Source organism: Macaca nemestrina, chromosome 4 (assembly GCF_043159975.1).
Source record: "Macaca nemestrina isolate mMacNem1 chromosome 4, mMacNem.hap1, whole genome shotgun sequence".
NCBI classification, from domain to species: Eukaryota; Metazoa; Chordata; class Mammalia; order Primates; family Cercopithecidae; genus Macaca; species Macaca nemestrina.
In genome coordinates, this window is record NC_092128.1 from 9,290,105 (window position 1) to 9,315,002 (window position 24,898).

The window sequence follows — 24,898 nt, forward strand, 5'->3', positions numbered from 1 at the left end:
GGCATGAGCCACTGCGCCTGGCCCAATTTTTCTAATAATATATTTTCTCACTTGTAAACTAAGATAGGGAATTTGGAGTATTTTAACTTCCCTCAGAACTCTCGTATTTCTTGTATTATTACCTGGTATATTACACCCTTTCTCCACCACATGTTCTTAAACCCGAGAAACTGTAGTTATTTATCATTTTTATATATAACATTTATGTTTACATTTATCTACATAATTATCTCTTTCTTTGTTTTCTGTTTATTCATCCATTTATTCAACAAATACTTTTGATTGGTGAGTAAGCACCGGGAACATAGAACAACACAGATTAAATTTATGCCTTCGTGGGGCTTCTATCCTAGGGAGGGAGAGGATCATTAACAAAAATCAATATTACTCTAATGCACACCTAATAAGGACTGTTAGGAAAACTGAGCAAGGGAATAACAAGTGATAGGCGCGGTGGCTCACGCCTGTAATCCCAGCGCCGGAGCTGGTGGGGGCTGTGACAGCGGCTCCGACGCGTACAGGTGGCTCCCCAGGGTGCGGCGGTGAGGGCGGGCTGGGGACGCGTGGGGCTGTTGCAGAGCTGAGTGGCTGTGCCTGGGGCCCGGCTCACGGAGAAGGCACCTGTGCCTCGGTGGGTGGCGACGGGAGCGCTCAGGGTTGCGCGCGGCTGGAGATGCCTGCGGGCTTCGCGAGGAAGGGCCTAGTGACCAAGGGCACCTTCCGCTGGGGACAGGGGAGGCTGCGGCGGCGCGGGGCGTCCTCGGCTTCCCCTTGGCTCTCCCTGGCTGCTCCTTCAGGGAGTCTCCGCTCTAATACACGCGCCTAGGTGGTGTGCATCTGGAACGGCTTTATTTCGCCCGCGCGTTTGGCTGTCGGTTTACCTGGGTTCAGGATTCTAGGTCGGAGGTTATTTTTCTTCAGTCCTCAAAAAGCTTTTCCTAACAATACAGTGTGAGTACACAACTTCATTATTCAAATTCTCAGCTCATCAAAGCATCATGACATTATTTTATTTTGAAATGACATGGTTCGAGGGCCCTGACAGCCAAAAGAATATGTCTACCACGCCGTAAACTTCTTTTTTTTTTTTTTTACTAACACACAAGTAGTAAAGGAAGAAATTACTGTATGTATGTATGTATGTATGTATGTATGTATGTATGTATGTATGTATTTTTGAGACGGAGTTTTCCTCTGTCTCCCAGGCTGGAGTGCAGTGGCGCGATCTCAGCTCACTGCAACCTCTGCCTCCCGGTGCAAACGATTCTCTTGCCTCAGCCTCCCAAGTAGTTGGGATTACAGGCACCAGCCACCACTCCCGGCTAATTTTTTTTATTTTTAGTAGAGACAGGGTTTCACCATGTTGGCCAGGCTGGTCTTGAACTCCTGACCTCAGGTGATCCACCCGCCTCGGCTTCCCCAAATGCTGGGATTACAGGCGTGAGCCACCACGCCCAGCCAAAATTACATAATTTAAAAACGAGAAAACTGTACATTTTCAACAAATCCTTCTCGAGGAGGGAAATGTTACAAGTAAAGGAAGTAAAAAGAAAATAATAAAAATGCAATTAAAAATGAAAAATAAAAACAAAACAAATTCATAGTAATTGTGACCGTCCTGGATTTAATCTGAGAATATTAATTTTTTAAAGCCATGTATAACAGCGCATGTTAGATTTGAGGTCGTGGAATTTAAGTTATGGTTAGAGTTTTTTCCTAAAACTTTTTTCCTACTAAAATACGGTAATGTTGTATCTATTTTATTTTGTTTATGTGAAGATTTTACTGAACTATACAACTTTTAAAAATAAGAATATTTTCCTAATTAAAAGAAAGCGATTTTTAAAAAGGTATAAACCCACAGGACAAAAAGCAGATGGGCGAGCGATAACTGATTTCATACAGATGGAAGAAAAGGCAGCGACTGCAAGAGCCTGCGGAGGAATCATCCCACCAGGAGGAAACAGCCGCCGGGGGAAATGAGGGCAGAAGGCGTGGGTGTGAGGGATGCAGCCAGCAGATCCTCCCGGCTCAGTGGGAGTGAACGAGGATTGCTGTGCAGTGTAGGGCACCCGGGCATTGCAACATGGTGAAATAATGCCAGCTGGGAATTGTGTGGGCCATGGGGGTATAGCTCAGGGGTAGAGCATTTGACTGCAGATCAAGAGGTCCCCGGTTCAAATCCGGGTGCCCCCTACTGGTTTTCTTTCTGCTTCAGGATACCCTATGAACTCGACCATTCTGAGTCCATCCAAGTAACCATCAGCCCACATATTAGGTGAGTTTTTAGGTGTTTAAATTAGCCATATTTGGTGACTAATTTCATCCAAGTGGCTCGTGGACTGGGAGGGGAAGACGAAGGAAAAGGAGTGAAGGAGGCTCAAAGGTAATCTGGCTCAGGAAATGGCTCTAGGAGGCTTTCATCATGACCCAGGGTGGCCATTTGTGCTTTGGGAGCTCTTGTTTACTATTTATCTTTCCAAGGGAGAAACAGGCAGGAAGTCGGGGGAGCAGATTGAATGAAGCCTGAGGGCACCAGACCCGCCTGGGCGCTGCTCCTGCGCAGAGTACCTGAACCTCAGCGCGAGGCTCCCATGTGTAGGTCTGAGGAGAGCACTGGATATTTCGTTTTAAAAGCAACGCGTACCTCCGCTCTTCCTTCTGCCTCCTCCCACCCAGTACACACTAGATGATTCTGACAGGAACATTTGGGGGAAAACTATGCTGGATGGTTCTAAAGGACGTTTCACCCAAACTGGCCTGATTATCAAAGCTGATGTCCTCTGCAGGGGATTGAGAGCCACAGGTGCAGACAGCTGCCAGGTGGGCAGAGGAGGGAGAGGATAGGAAGGAGACTGGTAGGAAAGGTGTCTGTCTGCCATGGAGACCTCCTAGGTTTCATGGAAGACCACGAAAACGTCGGTGACTTACTGTGTGAGAGCTCTGGATATCACTACTGGGTGAAAAGGCGGTTGTTAGAGAAAAACAATGGCTCATAGGTCAATCATTTGAACACAGATCACGTGGTCTTTGATTCGTAATCCAGGTAGCCCCAACCTGCTGTCATTTTTTTAAATTAAGATTTTATTTTTCAGAGCAGTTTAAGGTTTACAGAAAAAGGTACAGAAAGTACAGAAAGCATAAAGTACAGACAGTTCCCTCCCACCCATTTCCCCTTCATTAACATCTTGGATTAGTGTGGTACATTTGTTAAAATTAAGGAACGAATATTGATACATTATCATTACCTGACATCTATAGTTCACATCAGGGTTCACTCTTTGCACTGCACAGTTTTATGGGTTTTGACACATGCATAATGTCTTGTATCCACTATTACAGTATCATACAGAAGTGCTTCCCTGTCCTGAACCCCCCCCCACCCCAATGCCCTGCCTGTTCATCCCTCCCTCCCCACAAACCCCCTGGCAACCACTGACCTTTTCACTCTCTCTGTCTTTTGCCTTTTCCAGAGTGTTTACAGCTGGAATCGTACACTATGTGGCCTTTTGGGATTGGCTTCTTTCACTTAACAATAAGCATTTAAGGTCTTTCTATGTCTTTTTGTGGCTTGGTAGTTCATTTCTTATTATTGCTGAATATTATTCCACTGTGTGGACTTGCTGTCATTCTTACTCAGCCTTCGAGTTAGCATTCCAGCTAGACTGCATCTTCCTGCAAAGAAAGAGACAAGAAGCAGATGAGGCCTTTACCAGAAAACCTCCCCAGGCTCTGGCAGCCTCAAGCAATTTTCACGATTTTTTATTCTGGCATAGACTCAGTCCCACTTACGTTGCTTGTGGAAGGTATTTGTAGTTGTCTTTTTTACACCCCTAACATATGAAATTCTTTTCTATATTTGGGGGAAATCCAAATCTATATGTGACTCTGAGTAGAAACCAGGACCTAACTACACTACAAAAGCCAAAAGTACCAGATTTTTTTCTTCCCATAGGCCCTAGAAGTGCCCTAAGCCTGCCCAGTCACATGTACATGTGAGACTTGGAATGTGGAATGAGGCACATGGAAGCAGGAAGAGTTTGGAATGCACTCCAGGGAATGCGGAGCTGTCATTGGCAGCGGGGCTGGTGGCTGCAGCCAGCTTTCAGTGGGGGTATTATCAGCTCCCTAACCAGGATGTTGTGTGGGGGTAAATTATTCAGACCACTTGGCTGCCTTTTAGTCCTAGCCATTTTCTGAGTGTAGATCTCTAGGTTTCCTTTAGTGCTGTGAGTTTTTTTCTGACATCCTGCCAGTAACTGCCTTATTTGATTCAAGTAGCCGTTGCCAGTTTCTATTTTTGAGACAGAATGCTGAGAGTATGAAAACTAGTACTAGGAGTGGGGTGAAGGAAGTAAGAGGAATATGGTACTGGATACGTGCTTTTATTGGGACCGAAAGCAGTGAGCATCTGGCTATTCAGGAATTAGAACCTGGCAGTCATTGATACACAGTAACAAAATAGGTGATCTGAATATCACATGAGTCATTTGGAATGAAGTGCCCATGTGGGCACTTTGGTTTTGGTGTACTAAGTTACTATAGAACAGCATGAAGCACTGTGGAGTAGGGCAGGTAAATCTCTTGGTATTTGCAATGGTCTGCATGTGTCTCCCAAAATTCATGTATTGGAAACTTAATTCCCAATGCAACAGTGTGGGAGGTGGGGCCTAATGGGAGGTGTTCAGGTCATGAGGCCTCTGCCCTCATAAATGGATGAATGTTGCTATTTTTAAAAAGCTTGCATTGTCTAGGTGTAGTGGCTCATGCTTGTAATGCCAGCACTTGAAGCCACTTACTATATGGGTTCTAAACTGACTGATGTGAACCAGCCATAAGTTAACCTAACAATGCCATAGGCTGGACACCCTAACTCATACCCAATAGTTCAACAAAGTATAGCCAATCACTTATCAATGTTATTTCTGTAAACCAATGAGAATTCCTGTCAAACAATTTTTCTATCAGTCCACTCCTTATTCCCTTCACCTTTAAATACCTGCTTGTTCGGTAGCTCACGCCTGTGATCCCGGCACTTCGGGAGGCCGAGGCGGGCGGATCACCTGAGGTCGTGAGTTCGAGACCAGCCTGACCAACGTGGAGAAACCCCGTCTCAACTAAAATACAAAATTATCCAGGCGTGATGGCGTATGCCTGTCATCCCAGCTACCCAAAAGGCTGAGGCAGCAGAATCGCTTGAACCTGGAGGCGGAGATTGTGGTGAGCTGAGATCATGCCATTGTACTCCAGCCTGGGCAAAAGAACGAAACTCCGTCTCAAAAAAAAAAAAAAAAAACCTGCTTATTACAAAAAATGGAGCATATCCCAAGGCAACTTGGAAGCATTTCCTGGACAGCTGTGCTCACTTTGGCTCAAGTATTAACTTAATATTATATTTTGTGACTCAGCTTATTTCTCTAGGTCAACAAGTCCTTAGAAATGAAAAAAGAAAAAAGGGGAAACCTGCATGGTTACCTGGGGTCCCCCTTGTCCTGGTCCTGCCACTAGAATCCTACTTGTAGTTAATCCCAGGTATGGTGAATAGAGGTTGGACAAGAGCCAACGAGGTGGAAAATCTTTGCCTCTGACCAAATTGCCTAAACTGAGTTCATTCCCAGACTCAATTTTCCTGGAATAAAGAGGATCTTGGGTAAAATTGAGGGAGTCCTTGTGTCTTACTTCAGACTGCTGTAACAAAAATCCCATAGATTGAGTGGCTTAAACGATAGGACTTTATTCCTTACAGTTGTGATGGCTGGGAAGTTTAAGATCAAGTTGTCAGAGGCATTCAAACCAGAGTGACTCCATCTTGAATACGGGCTAGGTAAAAAGAGACTGAGACCTGCTGAGCTACAATCCCAGGAGGTTGGGCATTCTTAGTCACAAGATGAGATAGGAGGTTGACACAAGATATAGGTCATAAGGACCCTGCTGATAGAACAGGATGTAGTCAAGAAGCTGGCCAAAACCCACCAAAACCAAAATGACGATGAAAGTGACCTTTGGTGGTCCTCACTGTTCACTATATGTTAATCATGCATTAGCATGCTAAAAGACACTCCCACCAGCACCATGACAGTTTACAAATGCCATGGCAATGTTGGAAGATACCCTATATGGTCCCCCTTGGTAAGGCCCCTCTTGGTTAAAAATGAATTCAGGCTGGGCATGGTGGCTCATATCTGTAATGCCAGCACTTTGGGAAGGTGAGGTAGGCAGATTTCTTGAGACCAGGAGTTTGAGACTAGCCTGGGAAAGATGGTGAAACCCCATCTCTACCAAAAAAAAAAAAAAAAAAAAAGAGTTAGCCAGGTGTGGTGGTGCATGCCTGTGGTCCCAGCTACTTGTGAGGCTGAGGTGGGAGAATTATCTGAGCCTGAGAAGTTGAGGATGCAGTGAGATGTAGTTGCACCACTTGCACTCCATCCTGGGTGGCAGAGTGAGACCCTGTCTCAAAAATAAAGGATGGATTTTGTTCTACAGGATGTTAATTGCTATTCTCTTTGGATTAATTCACCTTGCACTCTTTGCTAACAGCTGTGGGTGACAGGACTGAGCATATACAGGGTCACGAGGCACGGGGAGCTTTTTTCCCCTGAAAGGGGGAAACTTGAGAGCTGATGGAACTGCTGGAAAAGATTCCTTCCTGACTGATAAGCAGCTTCCTGAACTTTTGATTCAGTATAGCTGCGATGAATGGGTCTTTCTCTAGCCTTCCTGAGCTCCTCACCTCCCCTGCCTCCCTGCAAGAAGCACTTTCTTCCTTTCCCTTTCCTCCCTCTCTCTGTCTCGCCTTTCCCTTTTCTATCTTTTCTTTCACTCAGAGCGACTGTCTGCTGTTCCATCTTGCCCAGAGACCACATGTTGAAACTCCTAGTTAGAGATCATTCCACTCCACTTTGAGTGGATCAAAGACAACATGGACCAACGGGGGCAAGTTTGAGCCTTGCTAGGTTGATTTTGGGGACTGAGCAGGGTGGCTAGTGTCTGTGTTTTTTCACACATATTTTGCTGCAACTGGAAAGGAAAATGGTCATTTGGTTTCCCTATCCAGCCAGTTGGGTGGTATCTTGCAAAATTGAGAGGCTTTTTGCCTATGGTTCCTTTGTAATGTGGCTTAACCCCCATAGCCATGGTGCAACAAGCAAGTCCATCAAAGCCACTTAGAGAAAGGGAACCCGGAAATCTAGCATGCTGGCAATAGGGCAAGAATTTCTTACCAATTAGACTTCTGGACTCTCTCTTTCTATGTAAACCAGTTGAATGAATGATAAAAGTCACTGTCTCCTCTGCAAGGTTTTGATTAATGGGAAAAAGGGTTTGTGAAGCTATTCTTAGGCTGTAGCAAATCTGGTGTACTTTGTGCTATGAATTTGTCTTTGTTGTTCTATCATAAAAAGGGATCCAAAGGATAAAATGTGGGTGTAGGACCGAAGCCCACTGTTCAAGCCAACCTAGCAAACTGGTCAGTTACAGACTTTGCTGCAGGTCCCTGAAACAAAAACTGGATGAGATTTTCCTCTGGTTTTGTTTTATGTCCTTGGGAGCTTGACCTTGTGACTATGTGGAAGTACTTTCTTTTGACTTCTGCCAACTGGAGGATGGGATTTTGGGGGTTTATATCATAGTTAGCCCTAAAAATTATCTTCAACAGTAACAAACCTTTGCAAGCTCAAGATTGGCTGCTGTGGGCTCCTTCTGGGAAGAACACTAGAAACAACCTAATGCCGTAGCTCAGTAGCTAAGGCTTTGTCTTTTTACAGTGGTGTCCCGGGTTCAACTCCCAGCTTAGGGAATGAGTCATTTCTGCTTTGATACATGTGTGATATTTTTTTCTTTTTTTCTTTTCTTTTCTTTTCTTTTTTTTTAAGAGTGAGTTTTGCTTTTGTTGCCCAGGCTGGAGTGCAATGGAGCGATCTTGACTCACTGCAACCTCCACCTCCTGGGTTCAAGTGATTCTCCTGCCTCAGCCTCCCAAGAAGTAGCTGAGATTACAGCCATGTGCCACCACACCCAGCTAATTTTGTATTTTTAGTAGAGATGGGGTCAGGCTGATCTTGAACTCCCGACCTCAGGTGATCCGCCCGCCTCCGCCTACCAAAGTGTTAGGATTACAGGCATGAGCCACCGTGCCCGGCCTATGTGTGTGATTTTTGCCATTTATTGATTATTTTCCCATGTGTGAACAACTTCTAACTTCCTATCTTGAATTTTCTTTTCTCTGAGCTACCTTTGGAGATTCTAGATCTTGTAAAAACTGCTTACCACTTCTTACAAAATATCTTGTATACCATAGTTAAGTCATAACTTATGGTATAACTTATATACCTTAGTTAGGTTTATTGGTTTCACCTCAGAGGTTACCTTTAGTAAAACTGAAAAGCCAGAAATATTGACTCTTTGTCCTGGATGGAGTCTGGGAATAAGAGATTTGGTTAAAAGTCAGCTTAATTAAAAACAGATATGCCAGCTACACATATATTTAAGAGGCATTTATGTTTTCTTCTTTTCTTGGATCTTGTTTTTCTGAAAAAAAGGTGTTTTTTTTTTCTGAGTACACTGAATTATTTTTCTCCATTTTGTCGTCTTGCCACTCTTGATGCTCATATGAAGGGAACTAAGATAATTTCTAACAGCCTAGGACTCCTTGGGAAAAACAGAGGAGGTGCCACAGTCCCTGTTTTTGGAAAAGCCTCTAGTTTCCTCTTGGAACCCCAGAAATTGAAAGTAGATAGATGCCTCTCAAAATCTAAAGCTCTGTTCTGTTTTGCATTGTGCTACCTAGCATTTTTTTTACTTTTGGGGGTATCAGAAATTACTCTGCACTATGAGAGAGCTTTTAGTTTTGGTGTATAATAGCTAGGTAGAAAATATACTTTTAGAGATGGATAATGGCAGTTATGGGGGGATACTTGGCTCTTTGCATGTTTGGATCTGAGAAGCATGCTTTTGGCTGCCTGGAAAGTATGAAAACCTTTCCCCCGACCCCCACCCCCAGAGAGGTGAAAGTTCCATAGGAAATAGGCTGCTTGGCTTTGGGTGGCCCACCAGCTTCAGGGGAATGGCTTGGAAGTAAAATGCATAGTAAAAGCATTGCACTTTCTGGTCCTGTAGCACTTCCCTCTTTTTGGGGACCCAGAATTCAGCATGAAAATAGGAAAGAAAAGCTTTGAAACAATACCAGATCTGCTTATGTCTGTCTGTCTATGTATTTATGTGTTGTGTGTGATGTTTTACTCTTAAAAAATATGAAAGAGCTCTGATTAATTGGCTTAAAAATAACAAGCACTTAAATCAAATATCTTGTTAGAAAAATAGAAAATTTGATGCCTTTTAGTTCACGTGCCTTTAGTAATCTTTAGGAAATAAAGAGTTTTAAAAATTATTGGTAAAATTAAAATGTCTTCAAAATGTAGATATTTGGTCTAGAATAGGCAGGTCATATACTGTGTTTACTAAGCTACATAACGACTTCTTTGACTTTTGATAATTGTTCAACTTCCTGCTTTGGACCCATTAAATTCTAGCTAAGGCCTGGGGACATGTGGAGTTGGCCATGCCCACTATGGGATGGAAAGAGTCAGATTTTTTCTGCACTTCTGTCTGGCGTCCTGGGCTCCACACCTTTTACATAATGAAAATTGCTTACTTAACAGGTTTCTCACCAAAAATAAAAGTTGCTAAGAGTAAACATTGTAACATATATAATTAAGACTACTGGAGAAATAGTTTTACATGCAAGGTGTATAAGGAAAGTAAAATGTGTTTTTGGTGAAAGATTATAATGAGGCATAGGAACGTGGGTTGTTGTTGTTGTTGGAACGTGGGTTGTTGTTGTAGGAATGTGGGTTGTTGTTGTCATTGTAGTTTTGCCTAGAGAGGGTTAAAATGTTTTAAGTTAGACAGGATAAACTTCATGTTAAAACCTTCAGTGTATGACAATGTAGTTTTTTACATAAGGACTGTAAGAATCTGTTTTCTTTTATAACAGGACGCAGTTGGAGACACTGGTTATTTTACAAGGCTTTGACTGGAGTGGCATGCTTTCAGATACAAACATACTGCTTTAGGGATTCAAAGTTGGCTTACAGAGCGAGTAAAAGCCCTTTGGGAAAACTGGTCTCATACTTTGCATATGAAATCCCTGTACAAGTTTCCTGACCTGTAGTGAGTAAAGAATGTCACTTTCTGACAGGCTCAGCAGCCCCCAAGTTATTTTAGTACCTCAAGAGAAGGAGAATTTACCCAACTCATGTGGGTACTTGCAGACACAAACCCATGGTTGTGCTCATGGCTTTAAAAAGTCTGATAGGAGATTTCCCTTTTTTTTTCTTTTTTAATGGAACAAAGTTCCACCAAAGTCAATTTAAAAGGAGCGTATATGGCAAATAATTATTCTTGCTGTTCTTTATACAAATAATCAGCCCAAGTATAATAAGACTAAAACTTATTTTGCAAACAAATCAGTCTTGCCATGATTTTTTAAAAATAAAAATGGGGACTAGATAGAGAAAAACTATGTTTCAAAAACTATGATACACTTCTTATTAGATTCTAGTCTCATCTATTGTTTTTGAGTTTTTTTTGCAATTAAGACTGACCCTGCTTATTCCTATGAATCAATCACTGATTTCTGGCTGCTGCTCAGAGGAAACAAGAGGGATGGGTAATGTAAAAATCTGGATCAGTATTCTTATTCTGGACATATATTAGAATTGTCTAGCAACTTTATATCAGCTTGATTCCAACAATTTTCCAGTTCATGAAAAGCCTTCTTATTGATTTATATTACTGCTTTACTCTTTGTGTAAGAATGCAGGATAACCTTAGTTGATGTTTTCTTAAATTGAACACTTATTAAGCTTCCAAATATCATATTTTGTTGGGATTCAGAGTTATGAATACCTTTCTCCATACTGATGCTTTCTGACTGAATTCCTCCCTACTCGGAATACAAGAGACCTAATAGGAAGAAGTACTACCACCCCTATTCAGCGAAGAAGCTACAGAATATGGATCTTCAGCCCTCTGCAACCCTTAAAATTAAAGGTTCCCTTATAAAAGGGAGAGGGGGAAATATGTCAGAGGAGTTCAAACCCGAGTGACTCTTGAATAGGGGCTGGGTAAAATGAGGCTGAGAACTGCTGGGCTGCATTCCTGGGAATTCTTATCACAGGATGAGAGAGGAGGTCAGCACAAGATACAGGTCGCAGCAGTGAAGAAGCCAGCCAAAACCTGCCAAAACTAAAATAGCAATGAAAGTGACCTCTGGTGGTCCTCACTGCTCATTATATGCTAATTATAATGCATTAGCATGTTAAAAAACACTCCCACTAGCACCATCACAGTTTACAAATGCTATGGCAATGTCTGGAAGTTACCCTATATTGTTTAAAAAGGGGAGACACTCTTAGTTCTGGGAATTGCCCACCCCTCTTGTGGAAAACTCATGAATAATTCACCCCTTGCTTAGCATATAATCAGTAAAAACCATAAAAATAACCAACCAGCAGCCTTTGGGTTGCTCTGCCTGTGAAGTAGCCATTCTTTTGTTTTGTTTCTTCTCTGAGAAACTCACTTTCACTTTACTCTGTGGACTCACCCTGAATTCTTTCTTGTGTGAGAGCCAAAAACCATTTCTTGGGGTCTGGATTGGGATCTTTTTCTAGTAACAAAGGTGCTGGCCAATTCAGTTCTTGATGTGGGCCCTCTCTTGTCTTACAGAGGGACACTTTCTTGCTGTATCCTCACCTGGCAGAAAGAGTGAGCTCTAGTCTATTTCTCTTCTTATAAGGACTGTGACAAAATTAAAAATACATACTTGGTCCACTTTTCCCCTTCCTGGCATAAAGCTCCTAAAACCCCTGGGATCTCTGAAGTAATATGTGTCTTTTTGTATGCTAATAAGATGACTGGTTGGTTGGGGCTCTTGATAGCCTCAGACTGGGTGTTGATTGCCAGAGGACCAATTATGTCATTTAAGAGTGGGAACTGTCAGCCCCACACCCTGACCTCCAGAAAGGGGAGAGGGGTTGAAGGTTGAGTTGGTCACCAATGGACAATGATTTACTCAATCATTCCTATGTAATGAAGCCTACATCAAAACCCCAAAGGACAGAGTTCAGAGAGCTTCTGGATTGCTGAACACCTGTAAGTGCCTGGAGGATGGCACATCTGGAGAGGGCATGGAAGCTTATGCCTATATCCAGTCCTTTGCATCTCTTCTGTTTGGCTGTTGCTGAGTTGTATCCTTTATAATACATGGGAAAACATAAGTAAACTATTTATTTGATTTCTGTCAGCCATCCTAGCAAATTATTGAACCTGAGGAGGGGATCATAGGAATCCTGATTTATAGCTGGCAGTCAGAAGCACAGGTCACAACCTGGGACTTTCCATTAGCATATGAAGTGGGGTCAGTCTCATGAGACTGAGCCCTTACCCTGTGAAATCTGACACTATCTCCAGGTAGAATAGTGTCAAGACTTCATTATTGAATTATAGGATACCCAGTTGGTATCTGCTGGAGAATTGCTTGGTGTGTAGAGGAAAAACCTCCACATATTTCGTGTCCGAAGTGAAGTATTGAGTGTTTAGAGTAGAGTAGGAGAAGCCTGTTTGGTTTTACTACTATTATTTGAGGACATTAATCTCATCATGGGGTCTCCACCTTCATAACCCATCTAATCCCAATTACCTCCCAAAGGTCCCACCTAATACATCCCACTTGGGGTTAGGGTTTCAACATATACATTTTGTGGGAACACAAACATTCAGTCTATAGCACCTTTTCATGACATTATAAATCTTCCCTTTAGCATCCCCCACAGCACCTGCAGCCATTTACCTGGAAAACTATTCATTATAGAAAGGGTAATAGACACAGATTTTAGGGTTATTTTGGATACTGCATCTGAATTCACAATAATTTCTAGCCACCTATGGAAAGCCACAGCAGTTCTCTGTTCTTGTCAGAACAGAGCCTTATAGAACAAGTGAGAATTGTATTTTATATGCCTCATTGGTCTGGTGGACCCCTAAACTCATCTAATGACTATTTCACGTATTTTGAATGCTAGTTTGGAATACATAGAATGTGGCACAACCTTCATATTAGAACTCTGGTCCATGGAGTAAGAATTATTTGGTAGGCTGGAGGCTGTCTCCTTATCAAATGAGTAAAAATCAATGCAGAGAAACACAAAACCTACCAAGACAAAAATCACAAAGAAATAGAAAATCTATATAGAACTATAACAAGTAAGGAGATTGAATCTCTAATTGAAAATCTCCTGACAAAGAAAAAGTCCCAAATCTTCTGATTTAATGTGTTAATTCTGCCAAGTATTTAAGGAAAAACTAATACCAGTCCTCAAATATTTCCAAAAAGTTGAAGAAATTGGAACATTGCCTAACTCATTCTATGAGGCAGCGTTGCCCTTGTTAGGAAAGCCAGACAAAGACACTATGAGAAAAGAAATCTACATACAATATTCCTTATGAACATTAATGCAGATATCCTCAACAAAATACTAGCAAATTAAATTCAGCAGCATATTAAAAGGATTATACACCATGACAGAATTGACAAAGGGGGATTTATTTTTGGAATGCAAGGATGGTTCAACATATGAAAATCAATCATAATAATCACATTAACAGAATGAAGGAAAAAAACTGTGTGATCATCTTGGTTAATGCAGAAAAAGCATTTGACAAAATTCAGCATCCTTTCATGATTTAAAAAACACTCAACAAACTAGGAATAGAAGGAAACTACTTCAGCACAATAAAAGCCATATGTGAAAAACCCACAGCAATCATCATATTACATCAAACATTGAAAGACTGAAAATTTTCCTCTAAGATCAGCAATAAGAAAAGAATGCTCACTTTCACTGCTTCTATTCAACATAGTCCTGGAAGTTCTAGCCAGAGCAATTAGTCATGGAAAAGGAATAAAAGACATCCAAGTTGGAAAGGAAGAAATAAAACTATCTCTGCTTAAAGATGGTATGATCTATATGTAGAAGACCCTAAAGATTCCACAAAAAACTGTTAGAACTAATAAATGAATTCAGCAAAATAGCAGGATACAAAGCCAACATACAATAATCACTTGCATTTCTATACACTAACAATGAGCAATCTGGAAGGAAATTATGAAAACAATTCCATTTATAATAGTTTCAAAAAGAATAAAATAGAAATTAACCAAGGTGGCAAAAGACATGGCCTTGGAAGTTTTAGGATTTTAAAAAAACGACTACAAAAACTTTGCTGAAAGTAGTTAAAGATGATGTCAGTAAATGGAAACACTCATCCCATGTTTATAGATTGGAAGGCTTAATATTGTTAAGATGTTAATACTACCCCCAAAAATCTACAGATATAATGCAATTATCTGTAGATTAAAATCACCAAAAATCCCATCAAAATCCCAAAAGCTTTTGTTTTTCACAAATGGAAAAATGTATCCTAAAGTTCCTATGAAATCTCAAGGGACCCCAAATAACTATAATGATCTTGAAAAAGAACAAAGTTAGAGGACTCATACTTCATGACAAAACTTGCTGCAAAGCTACAATAATCAAAATTGTTGTAATGGCAAAAAGATAGACATACAGACCAATGGAATAGAATAGATATCCTAGAAATATCCTAGAAGTTGTTAACTTCATTATTATATCATATACAAAAATTAGCTCAAAATGGATCAAATACCTAAAGGTAAAAGTAAAAGAATGCAACTCTTAGAAGCACATAGTGCTCGCTTCGGCAGCACATATACTAAAATTGGAACGATACAGAGAAGATTAGCATGGCCCCTGTGCAAGGATGACACTCAAATTCGTGAAGCATTCCATATTTTTTGGCCGGGCACGGTGGCTCAAGCCTGTAATCCCAGCACTTTGGGAGGCCGAGGTGGATCACGAGGTCAGGAGATCAAGACCATCCTGGCTAACACGGTGAAACCCCATCTCTACTAAAAATGCAAAAAACTAGCCGGGCGTGGTGGCGGGCGCCTGTAGTCCCAGCTACTCGGAGGCTGAGGCGGGAGAATGGCGTGAACCCAGGAGGTGGAGCTTGCAGTGAGCCGAGATCGGGCCACTGCACTCCAGCCTGGGCCACACAGCGAGACTCCGTCTCAAAAAAAAAAAAAAAAAAAAAAAAAGAGCACATATAGGGTAAAAACTTTACAACATTAGATTTGGCAGTGATTTCTTGGATGTGATAACAAAGGCACAGACAACAAAAGAAATAATAGACAAATTGAGCTGCACGAAAAATTTGAAATTGTATGCATCAAAAGACACTATCCAGGCCAGGTGTGGTGGCTGATGACTGTAATCCCAGCACTTTGGGAGGCTGAGACAGGCAGATCATGAAGTCAGGAGTTCAAGACCAGCCTGGCCAACATGGCAAAACCCTGTCTCTATTAAAAATACAAAAATTAGCCGAGCTTGGTGGCAGGTACCTGTAATCCCAGCTACTTGGGAGGCTGAGGCAGGAGAATCACTTGAACCCGGGAGGCAGAGGTTGCAGTGAGCCAAGATCATGCCGTTGCACTCCAGCCTGGGCAACAAGAGCAAGACTCCATCTCAGAAAAAAAAAAAAAAAAAAAACCTGTCCATAGAGTAAAAAGTCAACTCACAGAATGGGATAAAATATTTGCAAATTATAAGTCTGGTAAGGGATTAATATCTAGAGTATATATATAACTCCTAAAACTCAACAATGAAACAACATTAAAAAATAGACACAGGACTTGAATAGATATTTCTACAAAACAGATATACAAATGGCCAATAATCACATGAAGACATTGAACATCAGTAATCATTAGAGAAATGCATGCAATACCACCATGACACCCATTAATACTACCTCACACCCATTAAGATGGCTACTATTACAAAAACAGAAAATAACAAGTGTTGGAGAGGATATGGAGAAATTGGAGCCTTTGTGTACCATCTTTGGGAATGTAAAATGGTAAAGCCACTGTGGAAAACAGTATGATGGTTCCTATAATAATTAAAAATTGAATTACTATATGATCAAGCAATTCATTTCTGAGTAATACCCAGAAGAATTGAAAGCAGGGTGTTGAAGAGATATTTGTACACTCATGTTTATAGCGGTGTTATTTCCAATAGCTAAAATGTGGAAGCAACCCAACTGTCCATTGATGGATGAATGGATAAGCAAAATGTAATAAATGCATACAATGGAATACTACTCAGTAAAAAGATGGAAATTCTGACATATGCTACAACTTGGATGAACCTCAAGGACATTATGCTAAGTAAAATACAACAGTCACAAAAATACAAATACTTTATTATTCCACATACATGAACTACTTAGAGTAGTCAAAGTCATAAAAACAAAGTAGAATGGTGGTTGCCAGGGGTTCAGAGGAGGAAGAAATGGGAAGTTATTATTTAATGGGTATCGAGTTTCAGTTTTACAAGGTGAAAAGAGTTTTGGAGATGGATAGCTGTGGTGTTTGCACAGCATTATGAATGTATTTAATATCTCCGAACTTACAGTTAAAACGGTAAATGTGTTTTACCACAATAAAAAAAAATTGAAAAAGAAAATCAATGCCACATTCCTGAAGAAGTCTCAGAAATGGTAGCTACCATTAAAGAGTTGAAAGTTGCAAGGATGGATATTTCAAACACCTGTCAATTTGTGTCTACCACTTAGTGGTGAAAATAGATGGACCTTAGAGAATGGGGATGGTTTATAATGAATGGTTATGTGGTAATCCTAATTCTGTCTGCCAAATTAAATATTGATTTAATGTATATTGTCTCAATACTAGTAAGCAGAAGGCATTAGAAGCAATTTGTTTTTGCTTTTTAGGTGCATCTTCACTGTCTTGCCCCTGAGTTACACTGACTGTAGCTTAGTGCCACAATTTGGTCCATAGGGAACTTAGCCATTATCCCATAGGACACCACAGTGTGCCTTCATATTGATAGTATTCTTCTAGGACCCAGAGAATACCAAATATAAAGTAGTCTAGATGCCCTGATAAGGCACAAGAGTGCCAGGGAATGGGAGAAAAATTGCATAAAATAACATGTACCTGACACCTCAGTGAGGTTTCTGCATATCTAGTGGTTTGGAGATTGTCAGGTTACTGCTCTCATGTGAATGATGAATTAGTAAACATTGTCCTAACCCTTCCCACAGCCATCATTAGCACTAAGAGAGAGGCATAGCATTTGATAAGCCTCTTTGCTTTGGTGGGATGGGGGGAAATTGCCTACACTACATTTGTTTGTACTTTCTCAGCCCATTTATAGGTGTTGGAGAGGATATGGAGAAATTGGAGACTTTGTGTGCCAGAATTAAGTGGGGCCAAGAACAGGGGAAGACTCTGTAGCTGGGTCACTTCTGCCATTTGACTCTAATACCCAATAGAGCTCAGTGTTCAGTGTCTGTGGCCACTCAGGATACTGAAATGGGTTTGTGACAAGCCAGGACAGGACAATCATCAGGGAGGATTGCAAATTCTTGGTGCAAATCAATGCCTTATTCAGCAAGTGGCAATTCTCCTTCAGAGAAGGAATTTTTGTCTTGAAATTAGACCAGGTAGATCTTGGATTGGAACCAGTATTACAGGCAGATCTTTGTTCTTAGAGCTCCCAAGATGGTGGTAGGCCGCTCCCAAGATGGTGGTGGGCCACTCCCAAGATGGGATGGGCCACTCCCAAGTGGGAGCAAGCCTTTTATTCTCTGACCTGAGGTTCTTGGCCTCACGGATTCCAAGGAATGGAACCTTGGGCCATATGGTGAGTGTTATAGCTCTATTAGAAGCTGTGGGTCACAGAAGAGAACTGTGGAACCCACCAACTAGTGTTCAGCTCAACTAGGAAGAACCTGGGCACTTAGCCATGCAGGAACAGTGGCGAGCCTTTAGCCCAATTGGGAGCAGCAATGGGCACCTCGCTGGATCAGGAGTGCAATGGACACCCTGCTGGATCCAGAGGGGTGGAAGTCAACGGCGGGTCTGGGACAGTGGTGAACAGCAGTGGTGGATGGCAAGTGAAAGCTCAGCTCGAGCCGTAACAAACACAGACCAGAAGAGTGTGCAGTTGCAAGATTTAATAGAGTGAAAACAGAGCTTCCATATACGGGAGGAGACCCAAAGTGGGTTGCCGCTGTCTGCTTGAATGCCTGGGTTTATATCCTGATCATTGTCCCTCTCCCTGTGCTCTCAGGCGATATATGATTTGACTATTTCTTTATCTCCTGCTTTTAACCTAAGTTGTATTTTAGTGAGCCCTCCTTACTACCTGATTGGTCAGGTGTGAGCTGAGTTACAAGCCACGCGTTTAAAGGTAGATGGAGTCACCCTCCCCAGCTAGGCTTAGGAAGTCTTAGTTGGCCTTGGAAAGCCAACTAGTCCTGTCTCTTAGTACCCCTTCTCAACAGGAAAACCCAAGTGCTGTTGAGGAGGTTGGCCAACGACCGCTCTTAACTGCTTCCTGCTGAATTGGGGCATAGTAGGGGTCGTGCAGTTGAGATTTCCTCAGGAGGGGTGCCTTCGATGTCATCAACATTGGAGCATGGGCTAGCAGGTCAGTCCAGGGGTCTGCGGTAGATCTTAGTCATGGACTGCATCTGGGGCTCCATTTGAAGAATTATTTGTAGTTTTACAGCTTCGATTCTGGAAGACACAAACTTCACAAGGAGGTTAAAGATACAGGGATTGAAATGTATGGCCTGAAGTACAGGGGATTATTTCTTTGGCACACTTCACAGGCCCTGACTATCTGCTTGATAGTTTTGAAAAGTCCTGGTCCAGTAAATAATGATTTGGCCATCTGATGGGTGCTATCAATGCCTAAGTGAAAGGTCTAGTGAAGGGTTTTAAGTAATTTCCATTGGTTAGCTGCAGGCAAAAGTATTTTTCCTTCTTCGGTGCTTAGCCATCCTGTGGGGGAGGGAACTATGTCCTCGTGAGGTTCCCCATTCTATTTCTTCTGCTGAGTACTGGGGCTTGGTTTCCTGGAGGGGATTACCCCATACTAGGGGTCCTTCTATAAGCATTTGTAATGGAGGGTCCTGCCTTGTGGCTCTTCTTGGTTTCAATATACGCTTGGTGGTTCCCTTCTATTTCCCTTCCCTTTCCTTTCTGATCACCCCAGCAGTGTATGACTGCCACCTCTTTAGGTTTCTGTACAGCCAATAATAATCTCCTAATGGCTTCCTGATGCTTGATAGGTGTTCCCTCGGAAGTGAGGAATTCCCTTTCTCTCCATATTGCTGCGTGGGCATGGAGGACTAGGTAAGCATACTTAGAGTCTGTATATATATTAATCCTTTTTCCTTCTCCTATGTTAAGATGTATAATGGCCCGTTTTTGCTAGAATGTCTCTCCCTAACAAAGGAGTGGAGCTTTCAGGCATAATTAGAAAGGCATGTGAAAAGAGTAAAGTTCCCCAGTCACAACTGAGTGGCTGGGAGAAGTATGTAGTGACTGCCTGTCCTAGGACCCCTCGGATAGTGACAGATCTGGAAGACAGTTGTCCGGAACAGGAGAGTAAGACTAAGAAGGCCGCACCAGTGTCCAGGAGACTGAAGGGGTGGCCTGCCCCTCCACACCTGTGGGTGTTTCTCGTTAGGTGGAACGAGAGACTTGAGAAAAGAAATGAGACACAGAGACAAAGTATAGAGAAAGAAAAAGTGGGCCCAGGGGACCGGTGCTCAGAGTTCCCGGTCTGAGTTCCCTTAGTATTTATTGATAATTATCTTTACCATCTTAAAGATAAGGGAGTGACAGGAAAATAGGATCATTTTAGGGAGAAAATTAGCAGTAAGACATATGGATAAAGATCTCTGTGTCATGAATAAGTTCAAAGGAAAATGCTGTGCCTTGATATGCATATGCAAACATCTCCATAAACCTCTTAACAGCATTGCGCCAGCAAGTCCCGCCAGCAAGTCCCACCTTATGCCGCAAGGCGATTTTCTCCTATCTCAGTAAACAGAGCGTACAATCGGTTTTACACCGAGATGTTCCATTGCCCAGGGATGGGCAGGATTTTTAACCAGCAAGCTGCCTTCAGGCACTTGTTTAACAAAGGACATCCTGCACAGCCCAAAATCCATTAAGCCTTGAGTCACCACAGCACATGTCTCTTACAAGGACAAGGTTGGGGGTAGAGTCACAGATTAACAGCATCTCAAATACAGAGCAAAATGGAGTCTCTTTTGTCTACTTCTTTCTGTATAGACACGGTAACAGGCTGATCTCTCTTTCTTTTCCACACAGGAGACAGTTAACCTCCTGGCCCTCAATGGTCAAGCATACCCGGGGCTCTGTGAGGGTGATGGCATGGGCTGATGCTTGCCCCAGGCACCCTCAGTCCTGCTGCTGGATCATCTGGTTGGTGGCTTCTGACTCAGAGGACCTTGGCAGTGGGCCTTCCAGTGATTCCCTTGACATAAGGGGCATGGACAAGGGGGCAGCTGATTTCTATATGGACAATCTTTTTTAAAGTGTCCTTGCAGACCGCACTGGAAGCAAGCCTTATTAGGCATTCGATTTGCCCAGCCTTTCCCTGTCCCAGAGTCTCCAAAGTCAGCTTGCCTGAGGGCCATGACTAAAGCGGTGGCCTTCTTTTTATCCCTGTTTGTCCTGTTCCACCTGCTCCTCCTGATCTATATTATAAAAAACTAAGGTTGCCAAGTTCAATAGGGTTTCTAAGTTTTGCTCTGGGCCTAAGGCAGACTTTTGAAGTTTTTTTCTAATATCTGCAACTGACTGAGTGATAAACTTATCCTTTAGTTGGCCTTCAATAGAGTCAGGTGACAGGGAGGTGTGCTTCCTCAGTGCCTCCCTTAGTCTCTCCAGAAAGGCAGTAGGATTTTCTTTCTTTCCCTGTGTTATAGTGGACATAACTGAGTAATTCATAGTCTTCTTCCTAGTTTTCCTTAGTCCTTCTAGCATGCAAGTTAGCAAATGTCTGCGGCACCAATCTCCATGTTCTGATTCTGCATCCCAATGAGGGTCTACACTGGGAACTGCCTGCTGGCCTGTAGGGAATTGTTCTCTTTCCTCTGTTGTCATCCTGTCCTTGACCTTACTGAGATACCAGATATCGCCAAACTCTTGGGCTGCAGTTTTGGCAGCGCTTTTCTTATTTGGGGTTAGTGTCTGATTTAGCAGTAACATTACATCTCTCCATGTCAGATCAAAGGATTGTCCTAACCCTTGTAAAACATCAATATAGCCATCAGGGTTATCTGATAGTTTACCTAGGTCTATTTTAATTTGCCTCAAGTCTGAGAGGGAAAAAGGTACATGCACTCTGACTGGGCCAAATTCTCCAGAATGCATCTTAGGGGCATTTTTCCCTTGGGGGGAACGTTTCCCGTTTGAAAAAAGAACATAGGGATGCAAGAACCCCTAGTCATTTTCCGATGAGCATTGGTCTTACAGCGTCCTCTGCGGTCCTAATGCTTATTCCTTTCCAGGGTGCGTAACCACCCATGGACCTCTGCTTATGGGATTAGTTACGCTCACCGATGTAGCAGTCTGCACCCCTTTTCCCACCTTTCTTGACCACAAAGAAAGGAGTCCAGGCTGCTGGATTCTAGTGATCCTTTACCAGCGTGCCCAACATTGCCTTTGTGCTCAGGGGTGAGTCCTAGAGCTGGGCTGGGTTCCTGAGTATTTTGTAACAACCCAGCTGCCCCATCAAGATGCATTCCCATAAACAACAGTTCTTATGCAAATTCGTTTCAGAGAGGGTTTAGGTAACCTTTTGAGTCAGGATTGATTCTGTTAAGTACTTTAAGGCTTGGCTGAGTGCAAACAGCTTGCACAGACCAATTATTAGGCAATTCTCCTAACTCTGCTTCCATAAGCGTCTCCCCATCAATTACTGAATACCCATTGTGGTTTTTTTCTCAATCACCCAGGAGGAACCATCTATCGTCCTGTCCTGAAGGGAGTTCCTCCTAGGTCTGGTCCTTTGTATAGTAATTAAGATTTAAATCCCCTGTTAGGAAATCTGCTGGGTTAAGGGAATTTTCCGTGGTTAGTGTTAAATCACCTTTTTCTAACAGAATAGCCCCATGCTTTAAGATTTTTGAGTTAGTAAGCTACTTTTTTGCTTTTTTTGACTTAGGATAGCTCTGAACTGGTGAGGTGTGCTCACAATAAGATTTCCTCTAAAGGTTATTTTTCTACTTTTAACAAAGCAGTTGCCACTACTGACTGAATGCATTTGAGCCATCCGCGGGTTACTGGGTTAAGGATTTTTGATAGGAAGGCTATGGGTTGTCAGTGGCCTCAGTGCTTTTGGGCTACACCCTTGTTTACACTGACAATGAGGTGGTATTGGAGTGTTATAGGGACACAGAGAAGACCTTTAATAATTAACTATAGGTTTTAAATTTACCCTGGCTTTTAAAGGAATAGGGTACATTGTTTTTGTTTTTTTCTTTACTACTTCTATTTTTCTCTCTTTCTCTCTTTGACTTTTCGTCTCTCTCTGACTTTCTCTCTTTGACTCCCTTTCTGTCTCTTTGTCTCTCTCCTCTCTTTTTTTGTTCTCTCTCTCTCTCTCCTCTCTGTCTCTCTCTCTCTCTGTGTCTCTCCTCTCTGTCTTTGTAGATGGATTTTGGAAATACAGTGGAAGGACGTTCGCTCTGTCATGCCCAGACCATTTGTTCCCCAAAGAAGACCACCAGAGTCCAGAGTCAAAGCCAAGCGGCAAGGATCTTTACTGCAAGTTCGAACTTGATCCCTCCATTCCACAGCATACAAGAGGGCCTCGAACAACGCGAGTGCTTGCTTTTTATAGCCCGATGTAAACAGGATATGTAAAGTTACAGGGAACAAGGTAATTCTCTCGGTTACAGCATTACAATTGGTTAACATTCTACATTTAGCATTCCTTATCGGAGATCTCCCAGGTGATGTTTTTCTGAAGTTTGAAAGAAATATGGAGGAATGTGTTTGTGCTGGGCTCAGGAAGTTGGGAGATATATGGGGGATGTGCCTCATTCCTTTCATTCCCCCTTTCTTTTCAGGTAACTCTAGAGCCAATCTTGGGTCTTATAAGTCTGACTCTGTTTCAGCGTCTACAGGTTGGTATTGGGCTCTGAGGACCATGAGCTGAACAGTGTCAAGCCTTTTTCTGACAAACTGCAAAATTCTGTTAACAACACAAGGTCCTACGGTTAGCAGAAATAGTAGACTTAGCAGGGGTCCAAGGAAGGGGGCCGACAGAGAAAACATAGAGGAATTCCACCATTGGTCTGCAGCTGAAGCAAACTGCCATGTTTTTACTTCAGTGCTTAACTTGCGTAACTGTTGGACCCGGTCTTCTACAAACCCTGATTTATTTATGTAGAAACAACAGTCTTCTTTTAGAAACATACATGTACCACCTTTTTTAGCAGTGAGTAGGTCTAGGGCCCTCCGGTTCTGCAAGGTTACTTGAGCTAGGGACGTGAGCTGCCGCTGAAGGGATGCAAGGGACTCAGCTGACTCCTCCATAGCAACGGCAAATTGTTGGTACAACTTGTTGCTTTCTATGAGGGTGTGACTTAGGGCTCCCCCTGCCATCCCGGCCGCAATGAGGGATGCGGTGAGGGAGATTCCTGCAATGAGGGGGAGAAATATGGCTCGTGCAGGTCTCGGTCTAGGGACTGGGTGAATAGCAGTACTAGTCCAGTTACCGGTATACCCTAGGAACTCGCCAGCAGTTAGTAGAGTCAACCGGGGAACTAATGTGACAGGAAGACACAGTAGGTTGGTAACAGAGGGACTAGATAGGTCCTTAGATAATGTCCCATTACACCAGAAGAATATGTCCGGCGGAGCCCTTAGGGTGATATTAGGGGGCATTGCAGTGATGCTGCAGAGGCTGGAATTGGTTCCTGAGAAACAGTAGGGAAAATTTTCCTGACTGGGGTTTAGGTGCTGGTTTGGTGTTTTCCTCAGCGGCCACTAGGGCGGCTAACGTTAGGGCTAGACTACCTAACTGCATGTTTGCAGTGAGCTATATTGCCGGCGCAGGGTGAGTTTTAAGGGGTTGTTCTTAGCTCTGTCCACAGTCCACGTGGCCGGTGCTTTAGCCGCTGCCGTGATTGGTCCTAGAAGGTCGGAGGTTGGGTCCACCGGCTTGACGTGGGTGTAGTGGATCCACGACGTGATGCCTTTTACCTTCAGGGCGGTGGGTGTGGTCAGGAGTACCTGGAGTGGTCCTTTTCACCTGGGTTCTAGGGTCTCTTGTCAGTGTCGCTTAACCAGGACCTAGTCTCCCGGCTGGTACGGATGGGGTGTCGGTGGGGGACCGGTCTCATATAGTTCCTTCAGCTTGGGCCAGATCTCTTGATGAATTTTCTGCAAGGCTTGTAGGGAAAATAAGAGTTCAGAGACATTTTCTGTTTCAGATTTGAGCAGATCATCTTTTAGACTGGGAACCAGGGGTGGGGGTCTGCCATACATGATTTCGTAAGGGGTAAGGCCCGGTCTGTAAGGGGTATTACGGGCCCAGAACAGAGCGTAGGGGAGAAGGACCACCTAATTAGTGCCAGTCTCCATAGTCAATTTAGTTAAGGTCTCTTTTAAGGTCCGATTTATTTTTTTTACCTATCCTGAACTCTGGGGCCTGTAAGCACAATGTAGTTTCCAATTTGCCCCAAGGATGGAAGCCAAATCCTGACTTACCTTAGCGACGAAGGCCAGCCCATTATCTGACCCTATCTGGACGGGGAAGCCATACCTGGGGAGGATATCTTCCAGAATTTTCTTTGCTACAACCTGAGCAGTTTCTCTTTTGGTTGGAAATGCTTCAGTCCACCCTGAAAAAGTATCTACAAAGACAAGTAAGTACCGATACCCGTACTTTCCTGGCTT

The 24,898-nt window shown here is 42.8% G+C and overlaps 2 non-coding genes and 1 pseudogene across 2 annotated transcripts; all 3 read left to right on the plus strand.

The window, feature by feature from the left end:
• LOC105475000 (zinc finger protein 777-like) overlaps positions 1-24,898 on the plus strand; it is a 149,896-nt pseudogene that overhangs the window by 19,890 nt on the left and 105,108 nt on the right.
• Positions 2,125-2,196, plus strand: TRNAC-GCA (transfer RNA cysteine (anticodon GCA)). The gene has a single exon. It is a non-coding gene; the product is annotated as a tRNA-Cys (tRNA).
• On the plus strand, positions 14,767-14,873 carry LOC112425418 (U6 spliceosomal RNA). Its single transcript, XR_011622934.1, has one exon. It is a non-coding gene; the product is annotated as a U6 spliceosomal RNA (small nuclear RNA).